The 25100-nt window shown below is 46.5% G+C and overlaps 1 protein-coding gene and 1 pseudogene across 2 annotated transcripts in view; one reads left to right on the top strand and one right to left on the bottom strand.

Moving 5' to 3' along the window:
• Positions 1-25100, bottom strand: part of LOC144771821 (aldehyde dehydrogenase family 3 member B1-like) — a 295143-nt gene that overhangs the window by 217490 nt on the left and 52553 nt on the right. The gene's annotated exons all lie outside the window — the stretch shown is intronic.
• Positions 891-2963, top strand: LOC144777035 (18S ribosomal RNA; annotated as a pseudogene).

The raw sequence follows: 25100 nt of genomic DNA, 5'->3' as shown, positions 1-25100 counted from the left end.
GATATGGAGTTTTAATTAAAAATAGCGCCAAAAAGCACAAAATCCCCACCGCAGTTATCTGCTTGCGCTAGATCGGTTTAAATTTGAAAGTTAAGGATGACAATAATAGAGTGCCTGATGGCTACAGGGGCCAGGTTCATCCCAGTCAAGAGTTTACCATCAGACGTATTCACTTTTATAGAGAAAAAGTGTTTGTCAACTAGTCGTCAGTGAGGCAATCTGCAAGCTGAATACTAAGTGAGGCTTAATTACGGCCGGTTGCTCAAGAGCGGGGTCTGTGCGAGGTACTCGATAAAGGCGAGAAAGCTCTGAGCAGGCAAAGTCCAATGTCTGTGCCCATGAAAGCCTCGACGTTGACAGGTTGTTGCTCAGCATTGGTCTATTAAAAACCCTCTATGATTGGACTTTGAAACTTTTCTAGAAGTCAGATGTCCTTTGGTGGGGCAAACCAGCAAGCTGAGGCTGATCGGCAATTCGATGTTAGGCTGCAAACCCGGTTTCCCATCGGTTCTCCGGGCAGAAAGTTGGAAAACAATGTCCACTTCCTGTGTTTTGGGGACATGAGGAGTGCACTCTAACACCAGTCAAGTGTCCACGACCTGTGGGGCAAAACGTTGGGGTTAGGATTCACTCCAAAAGTAGTCAGCAGCAGGGTCCAGGGCAGGTCCAGTTAGTACTAGCCAGCTAGGCAGTTGCACACCTTTGTCTTGCTCAGGCTGCATCTAGGCCTCCCTCTGCCGTGGGTTGCTGCAGAGCAGGCTGGGCCTGCTGCTGCCCAAGGGACGGCCCTTTCCACTTAGCAAGCAGGGGCTCCCAAAGCAGGCTTCCGAAGGGTGAGAAGGTCAGTCCAGGATGGGATCGCAGCTCCTCCTCCATTCAGCAGGTGCGGCTCTCTGGTTGATACTGCCGATAGCATATGCTTGTCTCACTCATTATGCCATGCATGTGTAACAACACATTGCCATTACAGTTAATTTGTCAATGGCTCATTAAATCAGTTATGGTTCTTTTGAACGCTCACGCTGTTACTTGGATGACTGTGTAACTCAAGAGCTAAGACATGCCAAAGAGTGGTGACCTTCTGGTATACATGCATTTATCAGACCAGGACCAATCTAAGCCTACCTGGCCCCTTGGTGACTTTAGATAACCTCGGTTTGATTACACATGACTGTAATGGCTATGATACATACGGAGGTCTGTCCTATCAATGTTAGATGGTGCTTTTTGTGCCTGTCCTGTTGACCACCGGTAACAGGGAATCAGGCTTCGATTTGGGATAGGGAACCTGAGAAACTGTATCACAAGGAAAGCAGCAGGCACACTAATTACCTACTCCTGACTCGAGAGGTGAAGACAAAAAATAACAATACAGGACTCTTTCAAGACCCTATATTTGGAATGAGTACACTTTAAATCCTTTAACGAGGATCCATTGGAGGTCAGGTCTGGTGCCAGCAGCTGCGGTATTTTCAGCTCCAGTCGGGTATTTTAGGGTTGCTGCAGTTAAAAAGCTCATAGGTTGATTTTGGAATGAAGCTGGCGGACCAACGCAGGCAAGCTACTGCCTATCTCAGCCCCTGCCTCTTGGCCCCCCCTGAAGCTTTTGACTGAGAGTCTTTAGAGTCCAAAACATTTACTGTGAAAAAAGTACTATTCAGAGCAGGTTGGTTGTCTGAAAACGGCAGCTAGAAATATTTGTAGAGCTACTAATGTTCAATGAAAACACTCCTGAGCTACTGTAAAATTATGACAGAAGTAATTGTAACCACATCAGACTGGATCGCATAAGTGGTCACCAAATGTAAGATTAACAGCAGAGATCCCCTCAGTGCATCAGGCAAGGTTGCCAATGGTAATGTAAGAAAAATGCTTTGTCGATGTGGAATACCTTTACATGGGTAATAATTAACAACCATAGACCCAATGTCCCAAGCACCAAGTAAATATTATTAGTAACAGTCTTCCCAACACCATTGAATTTTTAGAACTCAGATATCAGCTCTAAATATATTTAGGAAATTCAACCATTTTTCTCCCAATTATCAGCTTTTGAATTCTCAAAATATACCCATTTTCATGTTGAATACATGACAATACTTTTCAATTATGTTATAGCTATATTAATTCAACCAAGAAAATGTTCACTGGACTGCACACTGGACAACTACTTGCAGGCAGCTGAAGAGCTACTATTAGCTCACTAGCTAATGATTGGGGAAGCCTGATCTACAATCAAAGCGGGATTTTAAAAGACGATTAGATATCCTAGTAATTCCGGCCATAAACAATGACAACTATAGATCCAGCAGCATTATTCCCATGACCTGCTGAACAGCATCCGAGAAACTAAGCTTCGGCTCCGGGGGAGAGTATGGGCACAAAGCTAAAACATGAAGGAATTGAAGGAAGGGCATCATCAGGAGTGGAACCTGTGGCTTAAATGGACTCAGCACGGGACACCTCACCGCGGTTGTTCATGACCTTTTTTATTTGTTGGAGTGATATGTCAGGTTAATTCTGATAATGAATGAGACTCACTCATGCTAACTAGTTGAGTGACCCACAAGGGTTGGCAATCAACTTCTTAGAGGGACAAGTGGCGTTTGGAAACATGAGATCGAGTAATAACAGGTCTGTGAAGCCCATAGATGCCCTGGGCTGCACCTGTGCTACACTGTAGGAATCAGCATGTGTCTATCCTTTGCTGACAGGTGTGGGAAACCTGCTGAAACCATTCATGATAGGAATTGGACATTCTATTATTTCCTCACAAACAAGAAATTCCCAGTAAGTGCGGATCATAAGCTCGTGCTAATGTCCCTGCTATTGTATACACCGTCTGTTGCTACTACTGATAAGATGGTTTAGTGAGGTCTCCGAATCGGCCCCGGTGGAGTTGGCAATGGCTCTGGAGAAGCACTGAGAAGATAGGGCCCAGGTCAGAACTCAGAGGCTGACTCAGTGGAAGAGGGCCTTGACCTTGGTTGGGTTGTTCAGGGGGTGTTTGGATACAATATTGAACAAAACATATTCTGTGAAAAAAATATTTTGTCAAGAATATTGAGGGCCAAAACATTGGGAAGGTAAGTTTATATAGGAAAGCAAAGTTTTACTATACCTAATTCTACATATATTTTCCAAAACAAAAAATATATATATATATATTCACGTTACAAAGACAAGGAGTTTGGAATAGTAACTTTATACTTACCTTCTCGTTATTTTGGTGCTTTATATTTTTGACACAATACTCTGCCCACGTGATATTGTCTACATTGATATTCTATTAAGAATTCTAGGAGACTTCTATCAGAAAACCCTTCTAGGCCCAAGTTAGGGAACAGAGGTTGAATCAGCAGACAATGGCTTTCACACTGGTTGGTTGAGTGGTTCAGAGGCCAGAGACCCTGAGGTTAACTCAGCAGACGATGACTTTCACAGCAGTTGGGTGGTTCAGTGCCCACTTGCGGGACCAAAAGTTGATTTGGCACACAAGGGATTCCGATTGGTTGAAGCCTACATTAAGCATCAGAGGTTGACCCAGTGGACAAGGTCCATATCAGGCCCCATAGGCTGACCCAGAGGATGAGTCTTTATGCTGTTATATTTATTACAACTGGTCTCCATTTTAGTTTTCCTTCCGAACTAAGAGCTTTCTGAGTTGGTGGTTTGCACATGTTTTTCACTAACACAAGAGAATGTCATATACACATTTATTTTTAATAGACATTGTTGGTCTATAGTGTACACTGTTAGTTCCAGGAACACACACATGAGGAGGCGATGTCCTTCCTGTATTATGTGCTCGTAAGAGAGGACTCTTTCCCTCCAGACTAAGTAAAGTTGCTAATTAGTGTCTCAAGCAAAATGTGATAAGACTAGTGTTTTAATATTTAAACCATGAAAAACCATGCCCTTGTTGAAATGGGTGCGTGGCATTTCACACCGAGTTATCATGGAAGCAGCTGTGAGCTGAGACTGAGATGCAGCTCTGCAGGCCCGGCCTTCATCCTAAGAAGGAAGATTGCTGCACAAGCAGAAGTGTGGAGGCTGCACACTTAAGGCCCCCATTAGGATGGCGGGCGAACTTTGCCCGCCCGCCATCCTCACGGTACAAGGGATCGCCCGCCATAAGGGCAGGGGTCCCCTGGGGGCAATTAGGATGCGCCCGCCATCCCGTATTGTTAACATTGTGCTTTCACCACAATGCTAAAAATACATCTTGTGCATTTCACAGCACAACATGACAGGCACCGCGCGGTGCCTGCCACGTTGCACTTTGAAAGGCAGGGGGTACCTGGTACCCCCCATGTGCACCCCCCTGGAGTTCAAGGGGGCCCGCAACAGGCCCCCAAAGTAGACTCCGCATGCCTTTCCGTGGCGGCAATGCCGCCACGGAAAGGCATCCAATACTGCACATTGTAATATGGCTGGCTGTCTCACACAGACACCGCCACCAAATTGCAGCCTTTTCCAAGCGGCGGACGGTCTTTCCGTCCGCCGCGGACCCCGAGCCATAATAATATGGCGGGGGTCATTTCTGCAGGGATGGCGGGCAGATCGCACCCGCCAGGACGGCGGTGGCTACCGCCGGCCCGGCGGGGGCGATCCGCCCGTCATCCTAATGGGGCCCAAAGATGGGATGTATTTGTTAATTCGCTGAGGCTGTCTTCCTGAGACATTGCACTAAGGTATACGGTTAGATCATTCCAAAAAGGTCTGGCAGAATGATACTTTCATTAAGCTCTTGTTAGAGTAGGTGTATTAGTGATATGTAGGAGTAACATTAGGAGCAATTAGCTTGTTTGAATCGTTTGTATTTTCACCATTCTAATAATGCTTATAACAATGATGTGTTTCATCTGTCTAATAATCACAGTTCACATTTTATTTACAAAGATTCAATTTTTTCAATAGCAGGCTACGTGCATTTTTTGCGTTCAAATGCATTAACACAGTGAGAGACGCTTGCTATTTGATTAGACTGTATCAATGATTTATGGAGTGCAATATACGTATACTAACTCTTGCCCCAGCAAAGGCTCCTGAAACTGGACAGGCGCAGTCAGCTGTGCATGCATTTAGTCAGATTACTATCAATGTCATTATGAGTAAGATCCCAGCCAAACGTGATGAAATTGCATTGTTATTGCACAAAAAACAAATCAACTTGAGGCAGTTGTTCCACATACGGGACCCCAAGATATATTTAGAATTCTCACTATGTCTTCCACTTGGTATGGTTATCCCAATTGAGGAGTGTAAAATTCACAGGACTGTATTTGCTTCTCTCTACACCATTACTCAAGGTACTCCCTCAATTGCTGTTTTACCTGAAGTTCTTAAACAGAACATGGAGCAGCCCCTGCCCTAGGTTTGGGGATGAAACTCATTAGCAACTTTGCTGCAGTGTCCTAAAATATTTTAAATAATATCGGAGGGAAGGCAGTTTCTCTGACGATTCACCACCGGCTCGCTTATTTCACATTGCAGATCAGGAATGCGAGCTACCTAAAATAATCTCTGATTGGTTGTGTGGTTGAGGGCTCACAACAGAGACCAGATGCTGACCTGGCAGGTATGGCCTTCACATTGGATGCGTGGTTCGTGGCCCACGACAGGGGTTGGAAGGTAGCTCAGCAGATGTGCGTTTTCACATTGGTGTGTTATGTGGTTCAAGGCCCATTGGAAAAGGGCCTTCATGCTAATTGGGTGTTTCATGGCCCATGTCAAGAGCCAAACGGTACCTCAAGCTGATTTAATTTAATTTTAAAATATTTGTAGAGCGCACTTATACCGGAAACCGGTTCCATGGCGCTAGATAGCCGAGAGTCAGTGGGGAACGAGCTAAGCTGCAACAGACCTGGAGAACAGAAGAGTCTTCAATTGCTTACGGAACTCCAGATAGGAGGGAGACATTCTGAGGGAAAGTGGGAGTGAGTTCCAAAACGATGGGGCCAGCACGGCAAATCTGGCCCCACCAGCCTTCTGTTTCCTAAAACGAGGGACTGACAGAAGGGACAGGTGGGAAGAACGGAGCTCTCTGGACGGAACATAAGGGGAGATAGCTTCGCACAGGAAAGAGGGGGCGGTCCCAGCTCTGGCCTGATAGGTAGTACAGCCCAGCTTGAAAAGCGCCCTCTCCCTCACAGGGAGCCAGTGGAGAGACTGAAGCAAGGGGGTCGTGTGATTGGACCTTGAGAGGCCAAAAATCAGGCGAGCCGCCTGATTTTGAATCAGTTGAAGTCGGTGAATAAGGTAAGCCGGAGCACCATTAAGAATGACATTCCCATAGTCAAGGCGCGACAGCACCATGGCCATGAGAATGAGCTTAAGCGCAGCCGCGGAAAAAAAACGTGAAACCCTCCGGATGGTCCGGAGGGACAGGAAACAAGCAGACACCACAGAATTGATCTGAGTGTGGAGGGTAAGCTGTGGGTTGATAAAAATGCCCAGAGTTTTAACTTTAAGAGCTGGGAGGGGCGGGGGACCGAGAGAAGGGGGCCAGAAGGAAGGGGACCAAGGGCTGCAACCACCCCCCGTCAAGACCAACTCGGTCTTGTCCGGATTTAATTTGAGGTGGTTGCAGTTCATCCACCCTTGGATGAAAATCATAACCTTTTGGAAATTAGTGGACGAGGAAGGGGAGGATGAGAGGTCAAAAATGAGTTGGAGGTCATCGGCGTAATTGAACACCGAGACCTCCATCTGCTGTAAAGAAATAATGAGGGGTGAGATGTATAAATTAAATAATAAAGGAGATATGGACGAGCCTTGTGGTACTCCACAGGTTACCTTCCGAGGGGGGGCCGTAAAGTTAGCCAGTTGGACGGCCTGTTCCCTGTCGGTCAAAAAGGAGCGCAGCCAGGCAAAGGCCGTGCCCCCAATGCCCGCCGCTTGGACACGGGTTAACAAGATGTCGTGGTCCACCGTGTCAAACGCGGCGGACAGATCTAACAGGACTAGGGCCTGTGGCCGGCCAGTGATGAGGGCCTTCATGATGTGTGCGTGGTTCAGGACCCACATCAGGGATCAGAGGTTGACTAAGCAGGGGAGAGCCTTCACCCTAGTTGGATAGTTCAGGGGCATACACCTAGGAACAGAGGCTGATGCAGAAACAAAAGCCTTAAAACTGGTGAAATGGTTCAGGGCCAATGTCAGGGGCCAGAAGTTGACTGAGCAGATGAGGACTTTCATGCACTTTGGGTGGTTCAAGGCCCATTTCAGGAACCAGAATCTGTCTTCGCAGATGAAGGCCCCCATGCAGGTTTGTTGGTTCAGGGCCCACGTCATGGTCAGAGGGTAGAGATGGTGAGAACACTTGTTCAGCACCCCTTAATCCAGACCTCTCTAGACACAGTTGCAACATTACATATCAAAGTGGAATTATATGAATATGTCTGTTGTTAGAAATTATATAAACACGGAGGTACAAAGATTTCAGTCACTATTCAGTGGATAGTGCATGTCTATCTGCTTGGGCCCTGCATCTCAACACTGGACATACGATAAGCGAGGCACCTAGAACACATATGTGGGAAGACTGAGAGGGTGGCGGATCTCCCTGTGGTTGATTCAGGGGCTCTAATAAGTCTCCGGATGGGGCAGCTAACAGAGTGTTAGTGCATGCAGATTGACCAAGATTGAATAAGAAGACAAAGGATGCCACAACAATTGACTCAGCAGCTAATGAGGACATTCAAGGACCAGGTTGGATCACATATGATAGGCTGGTACAGGCTCAGGCTTTAGTCAGTGACCTTGGTGATGGCTTGTGGTTGACTCTATGGCTAAGCTAGAACCAAAGGTAGTGGGCTTCACGCAGTCCATACGTGTCATAATCAGGCCAAGGTGTGGCCAATGCCAGTAGGAATGCTGGCCAGCAGGCCTGTGAATAAGCAACCTCTGGATGAGGGGAATAGATGCTGTTGGAGGCCTATCCTAACGTGGCCGTCCCATATGGTTAGTAATGCTTTCCTTGCAGGTCTCCGGTGGGCTGGTGTGATGGTCACAGAGTATGGCTGGCTATACCTGTATCCATGTTACGAACTAAGAACATCTGTAAAAGAAGATTCATTTGCTGAACAGATTTTATTTTTTGCAATTTCTACATTAAATACGTTTGCTGGTTGGGCTCAATCAGCTATTTACTTGTGTGTTAGCTGTGCTCTGTCTTTGCTATTGAATTGGTCACAGAGTATGTATGTATGCATGTGTATGGCATTGCTAAAGAGTGAACCCAGGCAAAAGGTGGTGGAGTGCTGTACATGGTCAAATAGTGCTCCAGGTGTTGCCCATTATCCTCTCTGAGGGGCTCATTAGGATGGCGGAAGGACCACCACCGCCAGCCATGTGGAGGCGGTCCTTCCGTCCTCCGACCGCGATTTTTCCACACCAAATTAGGATGGCGAGGGGATCATCTGCCACAGAACCACCTGACGGAGTGATCTTCATCATTAAAATGGCGGCGGTGCCTAGCAGGCACCGTCCGCCAAATTACGATGTTGGCTGTAGCCAGCCTTTCCATGTCGGTGGAACCGCCATGGAAAGGCTGGAGGGGGTTGGGGGCCCATTGCGGGCCCCCCTTGTGTTGGGGGAGGCAAGGGTGCACTTGGGAGGGTACCCATAGTAACCCCCTACATTTCACAGCACCACGTGGCAGGCACTGTGTTAATGATCAAGATCCGACCGCCATTGTGGCGGTCACATTGTGATCGGGTGTGCAGGACCACCGCATGCACGGCGGACGGTCCTGATTTACACCAGGATGGCGGACGGACTTGAGTCCATCACCATCCAAATGAGCCCCTTAGTTATGAGGTGCTGCCTGCCCTCACTCTAAAAATAGTAGTAGTAATCCTTCAACTGATTTTATCCCCTCAATAGCAAACAAACTGTGGGAATAGTGGCAGGCAGGGCCTGTTGCTGTCTTGCACCACCACGTCCCTTTCTAATACCACCATTTGTTCAAACAAGTATGGCGGGTAATAACCACGTCTCCAAGGTTGCTTACATCTTCATTGAAGAATTATGACATTAGTCAAAGGTACTGATTCATTCTTCAGCAGTCCTACCAATATCAACAGTAGGTTACTCCCATGGCTACTCCGCCCGTTCTCTGACATGTTGGCCAATTCCCAGGGCTCCTCGTGATCGCTCCATAACAACCCTACAGATATAAGTCTACAGCTTCACTGCCCTAAGTGCATCCCACAGCATTTGTAAAATGAGTGTTGGTGAAAACTCACAGGTGCTCCATCGACCCCATTTCCCTCCACAATAAAACCAAAGGGGAAGCAATCTCACTGCTGCCCTAGTACTGCTGAAAAAATAGGGACAATTAGAGGACATTACATGCAAGCCAGAGGCACCTTTTATTTGCTTTGTTCACATTAACTATTCACTGCAATTTTATAATAACACATTATTATTCCAGAGCAAAGAGCTGCCTTTACTAAAACATGATGGGAAACAAATATCGCTCTCATGGGAATTATTCTACCCCAGACAAATCTTCATTCTCTGCTCACAAAATCGCTGTAGAGCAAACATGAAGTCAGACCTGCTGATCCGTTCGTTGTTTGTTGTACTTTTAATTCTAATGTTTATCTGCACATCTTTAGTTTAATGAAAACAACAGTGCACAAAAGGATAAGCATATGGTCTCAGTGTTCCTTCATAAATTATGAGGGTCATGTGTTTGCGTTTTCCACGCTCCAGGGTTTCAGTAGTTTTATCTTATGAATTTTATTGAATGTTAAGATTGAATTTAATGAGATTACACAATTAGTAAAATGACACGAGCCAAAGGTTGATGAAGACAACCTGCTAGGAGCCCAAACCAGGGTTGCAAATATACTTCTGGAAAAATGCAAGTGATAGTAAAAAACAAGGACACAAGAGACTAGGCTGGGATGCTAAGTAGACTAATGCAGACCCCTGAAGGGCTCTGCGGTTGACTCCATGGGTCCCATTTGGAGAACGATTGAGTTGAGTACCCGTAAACATCAATTATATGAGCGCTAAGAGACCCCGTATGGTGAATGTGGTCTCAACTCATACTACGTTAGGTATAATGAAAAGGTAGGTCCTTCCTGAAGGACGTCAACTTTGAAAGCCAAGTTGGACATGCTCAATCTGACAAATGATTTACTCCATCATAGCCCTATTACCATTTTTATGAAGGTGTATTTAATTTTAGGACTCCAAAATTCTTGTTCCTGATTGCTTTCCTGACCCTCTAACTCTTTGAGTTATTGGTGGAAGTCCCGCTGGAAGGGTGTCTTTGCTACACTTCAATGCATATGATGGACACAATAACTGGAATGTAGAGAGTAAATACATTGATGCCTCTATCTTACAGTCAATGCACAGGGCTTGGATTGCCAGCGTGCCGTTGACTCATCTTCGGCTGAGGTAAAGCATTCCAAAGCAGTAATACACCTTTTCTTGTTGGCCATCTCTGCTTGTCTCTGGCATGACCATGTGTTGGATGACCCCACGTTAGAAGCATGGCAGCAGATCCCTCAATCATGCCACCACCCCTACCTCCACACGATTAAAACAAGGGGATACTGAAGAAGTGATCATGTGGACAAGATCATCCTGGTAGAGCTCTGCTAATCTCATGTAAAAAGGACTTTCTGCAGAGACTAAACCCCAAGATGAACAATGCATGCCTCACTGCACAAGAGAAGATCTCACAACTGCAGAGGGAATTGTTACGCTGCTGCAGAAGACACCAAGTGCTGATCTTCAAGACTTCACCAATTACAGTAAAATCGTCAAAAATATAGTGACCCTGGGCCCGATTCACATAACTAACTTAAGACAAAATCCTAAACTTACTACCATTTTGGTATTCACAGAAGGCACTTACTCATTTTGGTATTCACAGAAGGCACTTACTCATTTTGGTATTCACAGAAGGCACTTACTCATTTTGGTATTCACAGAAGGCACTTACTCATTTCGGTATTCAAAGAAGTTAGGAGTCCTAACTTTAGGACTCCTAAATGCCTTCTGTGAATACCAAAAGTCTTAAAGTTAGGATTTTTCTCAGTTTAGGAGTAGTAAAGTTAGTACTCCTAACTTTAGAGTTCCTAAACTGAGAAAAATCCTAACTTGAAGAATTATCCATAGTTCCAAGAAATTTATAAACTCAGTGTAGGATGAAATGTAAACTGAAGCTTGGGCTTGGTCAGAAGTCTGTTTTCAGAAACGGAGCACATTATTATTTAATAAACATACAAATGTTTATAGTTTTCTGATCTCAGTTTATCAGCTTTGAGTTCATGTTACTCGCGCACAGTATCATTTGGAGACGGTGCTCTACACAGACAGCAGAGGAACGGCTATCCAAGTGAGCAGGCTACTTCTCTGAATGGTTGTAAGCAATTCAGTTCCTACTAGGAGGGGCAACAGGAGGCAGTGGATGTCACTGACAATGTCCTGGTAGAGATTCACAATAAAATAAAACTTATGTTGTCCAGCAGTACAACAAGACCTCATAATATTGTATTGTATTGTAATTGCAATTAATAAATGGCGCTCACTACACCTGATGAGGCGTCGAATCACTTTTTCAGCGAGTAGCACGCTACTGCGGGACCCATAAAGGATTAGTGTTGAATTAGTATAGTGAAACATGCAAGTACATTTTAAGTGGTGGATAGGTTAGTCAGTTAATTGGATTTGGAATGATAGCAGAAGGATAGAGGAGGACAAAGGTTTGTATTTATATAACGCTTGTTGACGCACACTATTCAGAAAGGCTATGAAGGATTAGTGGTGAATTAATATGGTGAAATATGAAGTAATTTCAGTGGTGGATATTAGTCAGTTACTTGGAGTGAGAAGGAAAGCGGCGGGATAAAAGGGGAAGAAAGATTTGCATTCATATAGCACTTGTTAACCCTGATGGGTGTTGAAGCGCTTTTCTGGCGAGTAGCACGCCACTCCGGAACCCAAAAAGGATTAGTGTTGAAAATTAGTATAGTATAAATATGAAGTCATTTGAGTAGTGGATATGTTATTCAGTTATTTGGGTAGTATATTAGTATAGTTGAATATGGAATTTGAGAAGTAAATATGTTAGTCTGTTAATTTCGATTGAAAAGGATAGTGGAGGGATAAAAGAGTGAAGGATTTTTTTGTTTTTTAATTTTTTATTTTTAGGTCTTAGCAGTAGGAGGAGGCTTTTGGGTGAGTAAAAAGGAGTTTTGGAGGGGAGGAGTCAGAGGGGAGAGTTCAGAAAGGGTTATTTTAGGGGATCAGTGTAGTAAAAAGAGGTGTCCGATGATGCAAAGAGGGGTAGAGTAGGAGAGAGTCTAGAAAGGGTTATTTTGGCGATCATAGTAGTGGTATGGGGTGAGGTTCCGTGGATTCGGGACCCGTGTCATAAACATCGTCGTATCATGACGATTTTGGTATCAGCAGACCGAGAATGACGAATATACTATATACGAGTATTTTCGGCGCATTCGAGTGACGAAACCAACCTGAAACTAGAGATTCCGTTCTGAACCCTCGGGTTCCATTTTGTATGCGGCAGCCATTTTGTGGTTGCCCTCACATAGGCCGATGACTAAGGCTGAATGAGTCTTTTTGGGACACGTACACCTTCAGCTGACTTCTGTGTGACCTGGGCAAGCTGAGTGCATTGCCCGAAGCCAAACCTGTTCGGTCAGTTCCTTGCCCAGTGGCCGATCGAGATTAGGGATCAAGGCACAGCATACCATAAACCCTTGTTGCATACAACTATGTCTAATCTTACACACACCTGTCTCTGTTCCTTTCTTTATGGCCTGCTTTACGATGAGGAGGTGCCCGGTTTTATTAGGGGTCCGTCCGCTATCTGATGAAAAGTGTTGGGCCTTGCCGGGAAATTGATTGTGGGCTGGACAAACTGAAAATGGGCTTGTCATCATGAATCTGTTTTTCTTTGTCGTAGAAATATGTGAATGATCAACTGTAAAATAAGGAATGTTTGCCTAAAGCATAATATTTTGTATAAAAAGGGATGGCTGGCTTTGTAAGATTGAGCAGTCTCCTGAGAACATACACTGTGTTGTACTTCTAGGATACCTGTTACTAGTTGCAGCCAATAAATTTGATCTTTGCTGTCACCAAGAAGTCTCTGCGTTTCTGTAGTCTGAGACAGGAGAACTCGAAGTCTTTGGGTGTGTCCCCTGGCACCGCTGGGTTCTAAATAACCCGGTACTTCATTTGGCGCCCAACGTGGGGCGATTTCAGCGGTACCGGTCCAAGCCAGAGGTCCGTGAGGAGCTTTGTGTGAAATTCTGGAGGAAGGCCAACCACTTCATCGACCCCTGTATGTCGTCGTGGTCCAAACGTCTTTGCTGCGAGGTTCCCCGCTTTCCGACGGCTACGAAGGACTGCTGCCCTGACTATCGTCCTGTCTTGGACCCTTTGATGATTTGTAGAGCGAGACAATAGATGAGTCTTCTGGTGACGTCATCGATACCTCAGTTAAGTATGAGTGGAGCGTCTCCCGGTCCTTAGTTTTGGTCCTTAGTTTTTGGGTATCCCCTTGGGATCTTTGATTTGGAACTTGCAAGTGCCAAAACCGTATCGTATTCGATAATCCTTTGAAGTTTGAAGCTAGACTAGTGAGCGAAGATGCCTGGTCTTAGCAGACTTGGAAATTTGTTTTGTTGTGCTCGAAATAAGGATTCCCCATTGGAGGACTCGTGTCCGGTTCCTCCGATTGGAACTCCAACCTATGAACTCTATGTGAAGCATGGCGTGGGCCCCATCGCATATAACGAAGTATGGATTTGTTACACAAAAAAGGACGGTGTCCTTCAATGGCCCCGATATGGTAGTTTTGACACAGAAATTCTAGATAATCTAGAGGTTAGACTTTTTAAGAAGAAAGCCTGGCCGGCGATGTTTGACTATTTCCTCCTATGGCGAAAGGAAGCCAAACAGAAAGAAATTAAATTAACGAAGAAAAATAAAAATAAAAAGGAAAAGGGTATCTCGATAATGCAAGCTGCTATGCAGTATAAAGATAACGAAGAAGAGCAAGCAAGTGAACAGTTGCACAGGCAACGTAAAATGGCGATTGATAAATGCTACCCAGTTTTGTCGCCTCTTCAGCAAGATGTAGCAAAAGAACTTGAGAAAGACCCTTTAATGTCACATTTATTGAGTTCGCCACCCCCTTATGCGCAGAATGCTACAGCACCTCCGCAACCTTTAGTACTGCAACCTCCGGTTGTTGTGCCTCAAATTCTTCCACAGCCGCCAGCTGCTCTCCAGTTGGCTCTTACTGCTATGGCGCAGCCTCCTCAAGGGCCTTTGCTACCTGCTCCGCCTTCACTTCCTTCGACTTTGCCTACTGTATCGACTACCATTCCCGATAATCCTTCTGATACTGCCTCTGCGTCTGCCTTGCCTCACTCTGTTTTTCCTCCTGTTCTTTTATCAACTTCTCCTTCTGTTCGACAGAGAATGACTGATACTGTTGCTAGTCTTCTATCTCCTTTCTTTGGGGCAGCGAGTATGACCCCTGTTTCAACGCGCACACAGTTGCGTAGTCAAATACCAGACTCTAGAGAGCGGGAAATATTGGATAATTTGGCACATAAATGGGTTACTGACCCCACAAGATATGAGCTAGAATCTGTTATGGATGTCTTCCGCCAATGGGAAGCACCGAAGCAGAGATATGTTTTTGAGAAAATGCGTGTTTTTCTTTGTGAAGAATTGGAGGATAATGATTCGAAGCCCAACCCACCTGAGTTGTGCCGTGTACGGTTCGAGTTTGCAAAAGGCACGATTGTGGGTTCCGATGTTGAGAGAGCAGTTGCGACACTGTTGTCATTTAGGAGTGAGGGTATTTCTCAGTCGTTGTTTGAGCCTGATCCCTCTGTTAGGAGGAAAGTGCGACAATATCCAATGAGAGAAGTCCCTCCGGTGTGGAAAGAAGCAGTTCAGGCTGATGCCGCTCATAATATTGATGCTGTACCGGCTCATTTTCAGCGTGTTTGGGTACATGTTCCATGGAAGAGAGCTGAAGTTTTGGCCCTTTAGCAGACTTTACCTGCCCCTCGTACAAATCCTGCAGGGTACTATAAGGAATTATCACAAACTGCAGACTCATGTATTATGAACTTAGCTGATATAGATATGTTGTTTGGAAATGTGGTTCCACCGCCTTTATGGTGTTTGATTCGTCACACGGATCATGCGCAAGAGTTAGGCGACACATGGGCTAATATTAGCGCTGCAAATGACAGACAAGTAGGCGGTGCTAAACCTGAGCCTTTAGTAGCAGAACTCCCTGGTAAGATCGTTACTTACATGAAAACTTTAATGCCTGCGATGCGTGTGAATTGGGATAAATTGTCTGCGTGTAAGCAGAAGAAAGATGAAACAGTGTCTGATTTCTTCACTAGGTTCGAAGAAACGTTTATCGACCATAGAGGTCAAGACATGAGTACAGAAGGTGGCCAACGGTTGTTCGTTGACAAATTTGTGCACAATTTGCTTCCCGAGTTGTGTAAGAAATTGAAGGATTCAGAGAGTTCGTGGGCCGTTTCCTCTTCAGCACAGATATTGGCCACTGCACAGTATTATGAAAATAGGGATAAGGATGAGAAGGATAGAGCAGACAAGAAGACTAAAGAGTTAAAGACGAAGGTTCTTTTACAGCAAGCGTATCCGCCCCGTAGTAATCAGCGTGATTATCAGCAACCTCAGCAATTTTAGAGAAACTCGCAAAGGTTCGAGCCTTTTCAACAACGTTTTCCTGTAGGCCCTAATCAATGTGCATATTGCAAAGAAGAGGGTCATTTTAAGTGTAGCTGCCCTGTGTTGTTACAGCGTATGAATGGTGTTTCTAGCGCAAGAGGTCGGGGTGCTCCACAAGCTCCTAGAGGTAGAGGACGAGGAGGTTTCCCCCAGAAGGCACGTCCCTTTCCTCCACAAAATTCAATGAATAGTTTTGATCAGCAGAATAACGCGTCTGGTAGGACGACTCAGTACTATGCCGATGACTATTATGCAGAAGTTGAGAATATGGAAGGTAATGATTGCTAGGACAGCCATAGACAAACAGAGGGAGTTGTTTCAGTTCCAGTAGATCAGAGTGGACCTTATGTTGAGGTGATTACCTCAGGCGTGTCAGAGCCTTTTCTGTTGGATACTGGTGCTACGAAGAGTTCTATTATGCACTCTAAACTCCCTGGCGCACCTTTGTCTGGCAAGACGAATGTTTCAGTAGGTTTTTCTGGCGCCCCGGTTAGGAACCCAATTTCTAGTCCTATGTCCCTTTTTGTTGGATCTTGTGAATTCGAAGCACCCCTCATTCTGACGACAGGTTGTGGTGAGAACTTGTTAGGGTTGGACCTGTTGAAAAGATTGTATGTGACATTGTATTGTTCTCCTTCGGGAGTACAACTCACATTGGGTAAGAAAGTGGTCTCCCCGATGTATTTGTCGAAGGATAAACTTCCGGCAGAATTGTCATCTCTCCCTGATATTCTGTGGGCTACTGGTCCTAATGACGTGGGTCTTTTGGAAATACCGCCATATGTTGTGACGTTGAAAGCGAACGTTAAAATGCCACGCATTCCCCAATACAAGATCTCTAGTGAAGGTGAAAAAGCGTTACTAGCGATCATTTATGATTTGATTGAAAAAGATGTAATTGAAGAGACAAGAGGTAACGTTTGCAATAGTCCTGTTCTGCCTGTTCTGAAGCGTTCTGACCCCTCTCAGCCACCTGTTTACAGGTTTATAATTGATCTTAGAGCGGTGAATAAAATAGTTGTACCACAGTTTCCAGTTGTTCCTGATATCACTGCCTTATTGACGATGATTCCAGCTTCCGCCACTTGGTTTTCGGTGGTTGATCAGAAAAATGCCTTTTTCAGCATCCTGATTGTCGAGGAGAGTAGGGATATTTTTGGCTTCTGTTTAGGAGGTCGAAGCTTCCGGTTCAAGCGCACCCCTCAAGGCTATTGTGAGAGTCCATCAATATATAGTCAGGCTTTGAAAGCACAGCTTGATACGATTGTTTTACCTGATGGTGCTGCTCTTATTCAGTACGTCGACGATTTGTTAGTCGCTGCAGATACTGAGGAAATTTGTAAAGAAGCCACCTTGTCGTTGTTGTGTCATTTGTCTGATTTGCACCATAAAGTGTCCCTTTCGAAATTACAGTATTGTCGACAAGAAGTGACCTACTTAGGTCATTTCTTATGGAAGGAGGGAAGAAGATTGACCCCAGAACGAATTCAAGCAATTGCAAAAATGAGTGTGCCAGTTACACAGAGAGAAGTGCGTGCTTTCTTGGGTATCACATCATATTGCAGACAATGGATACCAAATTTTTCCCTGCTGGCCAAACCTTTGGTGGCATTAACTTGTAAAGATACACCAAATCCCCTTCCGTGGTCTGAAGATTGTCAGAAAAGTTTTTCCGAATTGCGTAATGCATTGTGTTCGGCTCCTGTGTTGGGTACCCCCGACTACAGTAAGCCCTTTACACTGTATGTCCACGAGAAAGAAGGATGTGCATTGTCAGTGTTGACACAGTTTTTTGGGGACAAGCAGCGTCCATGTGCGTATTTCTCGTCGACTTTGGATCCGGTAGCTAGAGCGTTGCCGAGTTGTTTGAGAGCCACGGCGGCAGCAGCTGTTTCTATTCGACAGTCTGCTGGTTTGGTGATGAATAATACATTGATTGTAATGGTTCCACATGCAGTGGATACCTTGTTAAACAGGACCAAGACACAGCACTTAACTAGTGCTCGATTGTCAGGTTATGAACTTACACTTTTAGCAAGTCATGTGCACATAAAGAGATGCAATACGTTGAATCCAGCCACGTTATTGCCGATTTCAATAGAGACAGATGATGTTGAAGAGCATGATTGCCTTCTTAAGACAGAGGAAGAAACGAAAGGGAGAGTAGATCTTAGGAACACTCCTCTTGTGAAGTGTGATGGTACCTTATGGGTGGATGGTTCGTGCTTCAAGCTTCCGAATGGTGATACGACTGCGGCATATGCTGTTACGACTTTGCATACGATTGTTGAAGCTGCACATATCCCACATAATTCAGCCCAAGCAGCAGAGTTGATTGCACTTACGAGAGCGTGTGTGTTATCAAAAGGAATGAAAGTGACCATATATACTGACAGCCAGTATGCGTTTGGTGTGGCTCATAGTTTTGGACGATTGTGGAAAGAACGTGGGTTTCTGACTTCGCATGGAACAAAGATACAGCATGGTCAGTTGGTGAACGAGCTTCTCGAGTCACTAACTTTGCCGTTGCAAGTTGCGATTGTGAAATGCAGTGCACATAAGAAGGTTACCGATGATGTTGGTCGTGGCAATGCATTTGCTGATGAAGTCGCAAAGGAAACAGCAAGGGATGTGATGAGTCGAATGTATGTTGCGAGCCCTACAAGATGGATTGGTGACATTGGAATGTGTGAAGCTACGATAGAGAGTGTGAAGTCTATCCAAGCTGAAGCTAAGGAGAAAGAGTTGAGTGTGTGGAGAGAAAGTACGGGTAAATTAGATGCAAATGGTTGTTGGGTTGAATTGTCAAAACATCAGCGATGGTTGCTACCCGATGCATACGTGCTTGCAGTGGTTACAATGGCACATGGAATGGCTCACATCAGTGTGAAAGGGATCTGTAAGTTGTTGGCTCCAGTATGGCAAAATGCTGGAATTCCCAAGTGTGCAGAGAATGTGGTCAAGAATTGTATGGTTTGTCTGAAATACAATCCTGGTAGGGGAACTCCAACTCCAGCTGGTCATTTTGCGCCTCCAACGTATCCCTTCGAGTTTTGCAGCTAGATTTCATCCACATGGAGAGGTGCAACAACTTAAAATACGTACTCGTTGTTGTTTGTGCCTTTTCGAGATGTGAAGAAGCATATCCCCTGAAAGACAATACTGGCTTATCCACAGCTAAAGCCCTTGTCAAAGAATTTTTCCCAAGATTTGGGTTGCCGAGAATGATCTGGAGTGATAATGGGAGTGAATTTGTGGGTCGAGTGATGAAGAGAGTATGTGAAGGGCTAGGTATACGCCAAAAGTTTCACGCTGCAAATCACCCCCAATCAGCTGGACTAGTAGAATGCTACAATGGCACTCTAAAACTTAAGTTGGCCAAGATACAAGCGAGCTCGGGTCTTAAATGGCCTGATGCTCTGCCATTAGCACTTTTATCAACTATGATGACTGTGCATTCACGAGTGGGACTTAGTCCCTATGAAATCATCTTTGGTCGCCCGGCAAACATATGGGGAGTACCGATGCCGACGAAATTCAGTGAGATTGAACACCCTGTACTGCTTGAATATTTATATGATTTGACGGCTAAATTGTGTGTTTTACACCAACAGGTACACGATACTTTGCCTCAGGTTTCTGAAGATCCAGGACACGTCATCGATCCTGGATCGTGGGTCCTAATAAAGAATTTCCAATGGACAAAGAATGATCAGCCCCGTTGGATCAGCCCCTATCTAGTCCTCTTGTCAACGAGATCAGCAGTGCGAGTGCAAGGAAAGAAGAACTGGATCCACGGCGTACATTGTAAGAGGGTCCCTTTGCCTCTGCCGTACGACCGGTGGGTCCAGGAGGGTATTGCTTACTCTGAGACTGAGACTCTGCCTCGTTTTCTGCCTTTCAGTGATGCACGTTTAATGGGGACAAATTCTGAGCGTGAAAGCGACGATCTTCTGCAAGAAGCCGTGCCATTTTCAGTTCGATTGGACACTGCTGAGCCCGACCTGTTGTTTCGTGATGAGACATTACCAGGGAAAGGCCGTTATAATCTGAGGCCGAGAACTATGGACAAATAAACAAATTCTTTTTCTTTGCTATTTTTGAAAGTGCAGCTCTCTCATCTGAGAAACTATTTAGATTTTTGTTTTTCGAACCACCATCCGGGTTCAGCTGTAGGGCTGCGGGCGACAAGTCTTTGGAGTGCAAGCCGAAGACACAAGGTCGACGGTTCTGGTTGGTTCTTGGGCGTTTCCCTTGGACTGACAGGCGCATTCCTTAGCACGGAACACCCTACCTCCGCGAGCAGCAAGGTTAGAGGATGGAGTTTTTCGAGATGGAGAGACCTGCCAAAGAGATGAACTTTAAAGCCAAAATGTGTATAATGATGACCAGAAAACGTTTTTTGATATTATGCATCTTCATGTTGCTTAGTGTAATGATGTTTTTAATAGGATATGTTTTATTTTATTTTCGAGTGACGTTTGCACCCACTACACAGCCCATACCTCCTTCTACTGTTTCCTCACATTCTTTTCACCCTCTACCTGAACATGAGTCCATTAGAAGATTAGAGTTTGTCAATAACTCCTTCGTTCAGCTTTTGCACCAACACCAATTAGTAGTGAACACGACTAACTGTTGGGTGTGTGGTCTTTTGCCTCATACTACTGATAAAGGTATCCCTTATCTGGTCCTGCCATTTAGCCATAATGGTTCTGTGTGGGCATACAGAACGATGTTCATCTATGCTCGTGAAGTACACCCCCTACGTTCTGTAAAAGATAATCCAAAGAATAGTGCTCTAGTTAAGGGTATAATAGATTTGATTGGAGGAGCTACTTCCTATGAGACTATCCCGAGAGATGAGACATTAGCATATATTGTATGGAACGTAACCGGATATGGAGTTAGTCTGAGTGAGAACCAGCGAGCAAAAAGATCCTCCCCGATTTGGGTTGTACCCCATCAGGGTCATCTATGTCTGCAAGGTAATGGTGAGAATCCGAGAGCTCAGTTAGGGAGGAGTATCTGCACTGAGACGTATGTCTTTGCGTCCCGGACTTCCCCATCGTTCCTAGCAGCTAAGGGTACCTATTTCATCTGCTACGATAGAGCATACACATGGTTGCCCCCTGACTTCTCGGGCACATATTTTGTCTCGTTCCTGTTGCCTCCCACCTACACAGCTGCGGCAGATTACCACAAGACAAGGGTAGTTAGAGGTGTGTTCAGTAAGGAAGATACTGCAGGACAAGAATTGAGTGACTTCTTGAAGGGTTTTCTGCCGTTTTGGGGACCTATGGTTAACAGCAGGAACATACGGCAACTGACGAGGGTGGTTGAGTCCACCGTAGTTGAAACTGCCGGTGCCCTTAGTAACTTGACTGCAGAGCTCCAGTCAGATCGTCTTATGACTCTTCAGAACAGAGTTGCACTAGATGTCATACTTGCAGACCGAGGTGGGGTATGTAAAGTGATCCAATCAAGTTGCTGTGTTTTCATTCCAGATAATGCTCCAACAGTGTGCCAGGCCATTTACTAACTGCATAAGATCTCGGAATCTATTCATGTGGATAAAGGAGATTGGTTGTTGATGGGGTGGTTCTGGGAACTAATATCCGCCTGGGGATGGAAGATTCTGATGATCATTGGGATGATCTTAGCCATTCTTTTCCTGTTCTGTCTGTGCGTACAGTGTGCTCCTGCTATATGTGGCCTCTGTGCTACATCATGTGTAAGGAAACCTGTATCGAGAGACGAGCTAAGTAATAGGATGATGCTACAACAACATATCAATGATTTTATGAATATAGACCTGGACTCAGATTAGCGTGAGTGTAGGTTAATTCCTATGTAAGGGCAAAAGGAGGGTCTGAGGTTCCGTGGATTCGGTACCCGTGTCATAAACATCGTCGTATCATGACGATTTTGGTATCAGCAGACCGAGAATGACGAATATACTATATACGAGTATTTTCGGCACATTCGAGTGACGAAACCAACCTGAAACTAGAGATTCCGTTCTGAACCCTCGGGTTCCATTTTGTATGCGGCAGCCATTTTGTGGTTGCCCTCACATAGGCCGATGACTAAGGCCGAATGAGTCTTTTTGGGACATGTACACCTTCAGCTGACTACTGTGTGACCTGGGCAAGCTGAGTCCATTGACCGAAGCCAAACTTGTTCGGTCAGTTCCTTGCCCAGTGACCGCTTGAGATTAGGGATCAAGGCACAGCATACCATAAACCCTTGTTGCATACAACTATGTCTAATCTTACACACACCTGTCTCTGTTCCTTTCTTTATGGCCTGCTTTACGATGAGGAGGTGCCCGGTTTTATTAGGGGTCCGTCCGCTATCTGATGAAAAGTGTTGGGCCTTGCCGGGAAATTGATTGTGGGCTGGACAAACTGAAAATGGGCTTGTCATCATGAATCTGTTTTTCTTTGTCGTAGAAATATGTGAATGATCAACTGTAAAATAAGGAATGTTTGCCTAAAGCATAATATTTTGTATAAAAAGGGATGGCTGGCTTTGTAAGATTGAGCAGTCTCCTGAGAACATACACTGTGTTGTACTTCTAGGATACCTGTTACTGGTTGCAGCCAATAAATTTGATCTTTGCCGTCACCAAGAAGTCTCTGCGTTTCTGTAGTCTGAGACAGGAGAACTCGAAGTCTTTGGGTGTGTCCCCTGGCACCGCTGGGTTCTAAATAACCCGGTACTTCAGGGGTTTGAGATAAATGAGAGAGTGGATGTAGAGGATGTATTGATAGATGTATAGGATGAGAGATGGCACCAAGACAAAAGAGTCACAGACTCAGAGATCACTCAGTGCTGCTAGAATGTGAAACTGGAATGAGACTGGGACACAGAAGAGTCAACTCCACGAGACATTTAGATAGATGTTTCTTTGTCCCTTCTAAGTGTGATCGTGTCAGCAACGATATCCGGGCCTAGTTAAAAGAAAACACTTAGGCCCATATTATCAAGAAAGGGCGATACATTATCGCCGCTTTTATCAGCAGGAAACTGCCGCTAAAGCGGCGATAATGGGCTTGATAATAGGCCCTTGTGAATTCCCATAGCAGCCCAGGTTAACACCAGAACCTGAGCTGCTATGGGAATTCATAAGGGCCTATTATCAAGCCCATTATCGCCGCTTTAGCAGCAGTTTCCTGCCGACAAAAGCGGCGATAATGTATCGCCCTTTCTTGATAATATGGCCCTTAATGTTAATATTGTTTACGGGGGGCGTGGCCAAGCAGCATGGCCGACAGGACGTGAGCTCCACCAGCTCCGTCCTGAGGACCCGCTAATCCTGTGTAAAACTCCTGCCTGGGCTGTTGATTCGAACAGAAACGTACCGGAAACTTCCCTGGATCGGAGGGGACCCCCCCGTTGAGGAGGCGACTTGTGGAACCCCCAAGGCGGCGACAGAGGCACTGTCGGCGACCGGAGCTCCGGGCCGAGCTACGAGAGGCCGTGGTCTGGGCCTGTGGTGCGGTGCCGAGGTGCGAGTGGCCCGCCTAGACGCGGTGCTTCGCTGATACTGTACCGGGCGCATCCTCGGCGAGCCCCCTAGCGCTACGGGCTGCGGCTGGTGGAAAACTAAGGGCGACTAGCTGCTGCCGGGGGACCTCGGTGACCCACGCCGACCGGCACGAAGAGATTGCGGCGCCCGCCCCGCCCATCGGTTGCCCTCCTGCAGCGGAGCTGTCGCTCAGGGGTCGTTGCCCCCGGTGAGTGTTTGACTGGCCCCCGGGACCTTGGGGGCCTTGTGGATTGCGGAGGCGGATGGGGGTACTGTCGCCTCGGCCCTTCTTGGAGGCGGCGATCGTGCGAGACCTGCCTGGGCTGCCCCGTTTACCGCGGTCTGCGGGGGCCGTGGACCAGCCCCTCCCCCAAACTATTGCCTTCGCTGGGTCTCCCCCGGGGGCCCGCAGTGACTTTCCTACTAACAGAGGCCCGTGGTGCAGCGCTGTGGGGGTCCCGACTGGGTTGGTGCCCCTCCCCCACTCGTCTGCCATCTTCCCTGAGTGCTGAGGCGCTTCCTTCTTTACACTGTGGCAGTCTGCGACTTGGAAGATCCCTGGCCCGTGTAGCGCTGCAATTGTGCGCTCCTCTGCGGGGGCGTTCCCTGGGGCCCTGGGGCCCTGGGGATCGTGATCCTGCCGCTTGAAGGTGAGGGGCGCGTCTTGGAGCGCCCTGGTTGACGAGGGACTCTGCTGACCTGCCTCGGCTGAGCTGCCTGAGATCCCACTGCCTGACCTGCGACCGGCTGGCCACTCATCTCCTGGTCGCCGTTGGGGGTGCCGGACTCCTGCCTCCACAAACCTATCTACACTGAGGGGGAGACAGGAGGTCGCCTCCCCGACATTGCTCCTTTTCGTTGGTCAATCTGACTGGTTTGGACACCTCCCATATTGCACTTGTCTGTAACTGCCTGGTGCGCTTCATCGCACCTCCTGTTCCTAACCTTGGCCCACGCTTGCATTCCACATCTATCCAGGGGGGCCTGGGGTGAACTCTCTGGAACATATTGGGTGAGTGCGGGATCTATCTCCCCCCAATGGCGACCCACAAAGATAGATCCTCGAAGTCCTCCCACCCTAACACCATAGTGCAGTACACTACTCCACGTCTGCCCTCTCAGTGGATCACACGGCAGACGGGTCCAGAGGACGGGGGGGATGGTCCGGTGGAGCCATCCCGAGCAGAGATCTTGAAGGCCATTCAGGGATCCCATTCTGCCATGGAGAGGCAAATAGAGACTGTCTCCATAGATGTTAATCTACTCCGGACGGACCTCCGCAAGGTGGCAGACAAGGTTTCAGACGCGGAGGGTAATATTACCCACTTGCAAAGCGAGGTGGCCTCCTTACAAAAGTTGGTCGCGCAACTTACATCCACTACCCGTGCGCTGGAGAGAAGAGCTGAGGACGCGGAAGGTAGGGCCCGCCGAAGTAACATCAGGGTCCTGGGAGTGCTGGAACGATTGGAGGCGGGGAATGCTGAGCGCTTCCTGGAGACCTGGATCCGCACTCAACTGTGTCCAGCTGGACTGTCCAGTGTTTTTGTCATTGAGCGAGCGCATAGGGCCCTTGTCCCCCCTCCACGGCCGGGCGAACCCCCTAGAGCCCTAATCGCAAAGATCCTAAATTATAAAGACCGTGACTGTATTCTGAGGGCTGCGAGGGAATCGGAGTCCCTCACAATTGAGAACAGCCGCGTTTCCATTTACCCTGACTATACTCAACAGGTACAGGAGCAGAGAAAGTCCTACTTGGGAGTTAAGCAAAAACTTCAGGAAATGA

Source organism: Lissotriton helveticus, chromosome 1_1 (genome assembly GCF_964261635.1).
Source record: "Lissotriton helveticus chromosome 1_1, aLisHel1.1, whole genome shotgun sequence".
In the NCBI taxonomy this organism is placed as follows: domain Eukaryota; kingdom Metazoa; phylum Chordata; class Amphibia; order Caudata; family Salamandridae; genus Lissotriton; species Lissotriton helveticus.
This window is presented reverse-complemented; position numbering and strand designations above follow the sequence as displayed.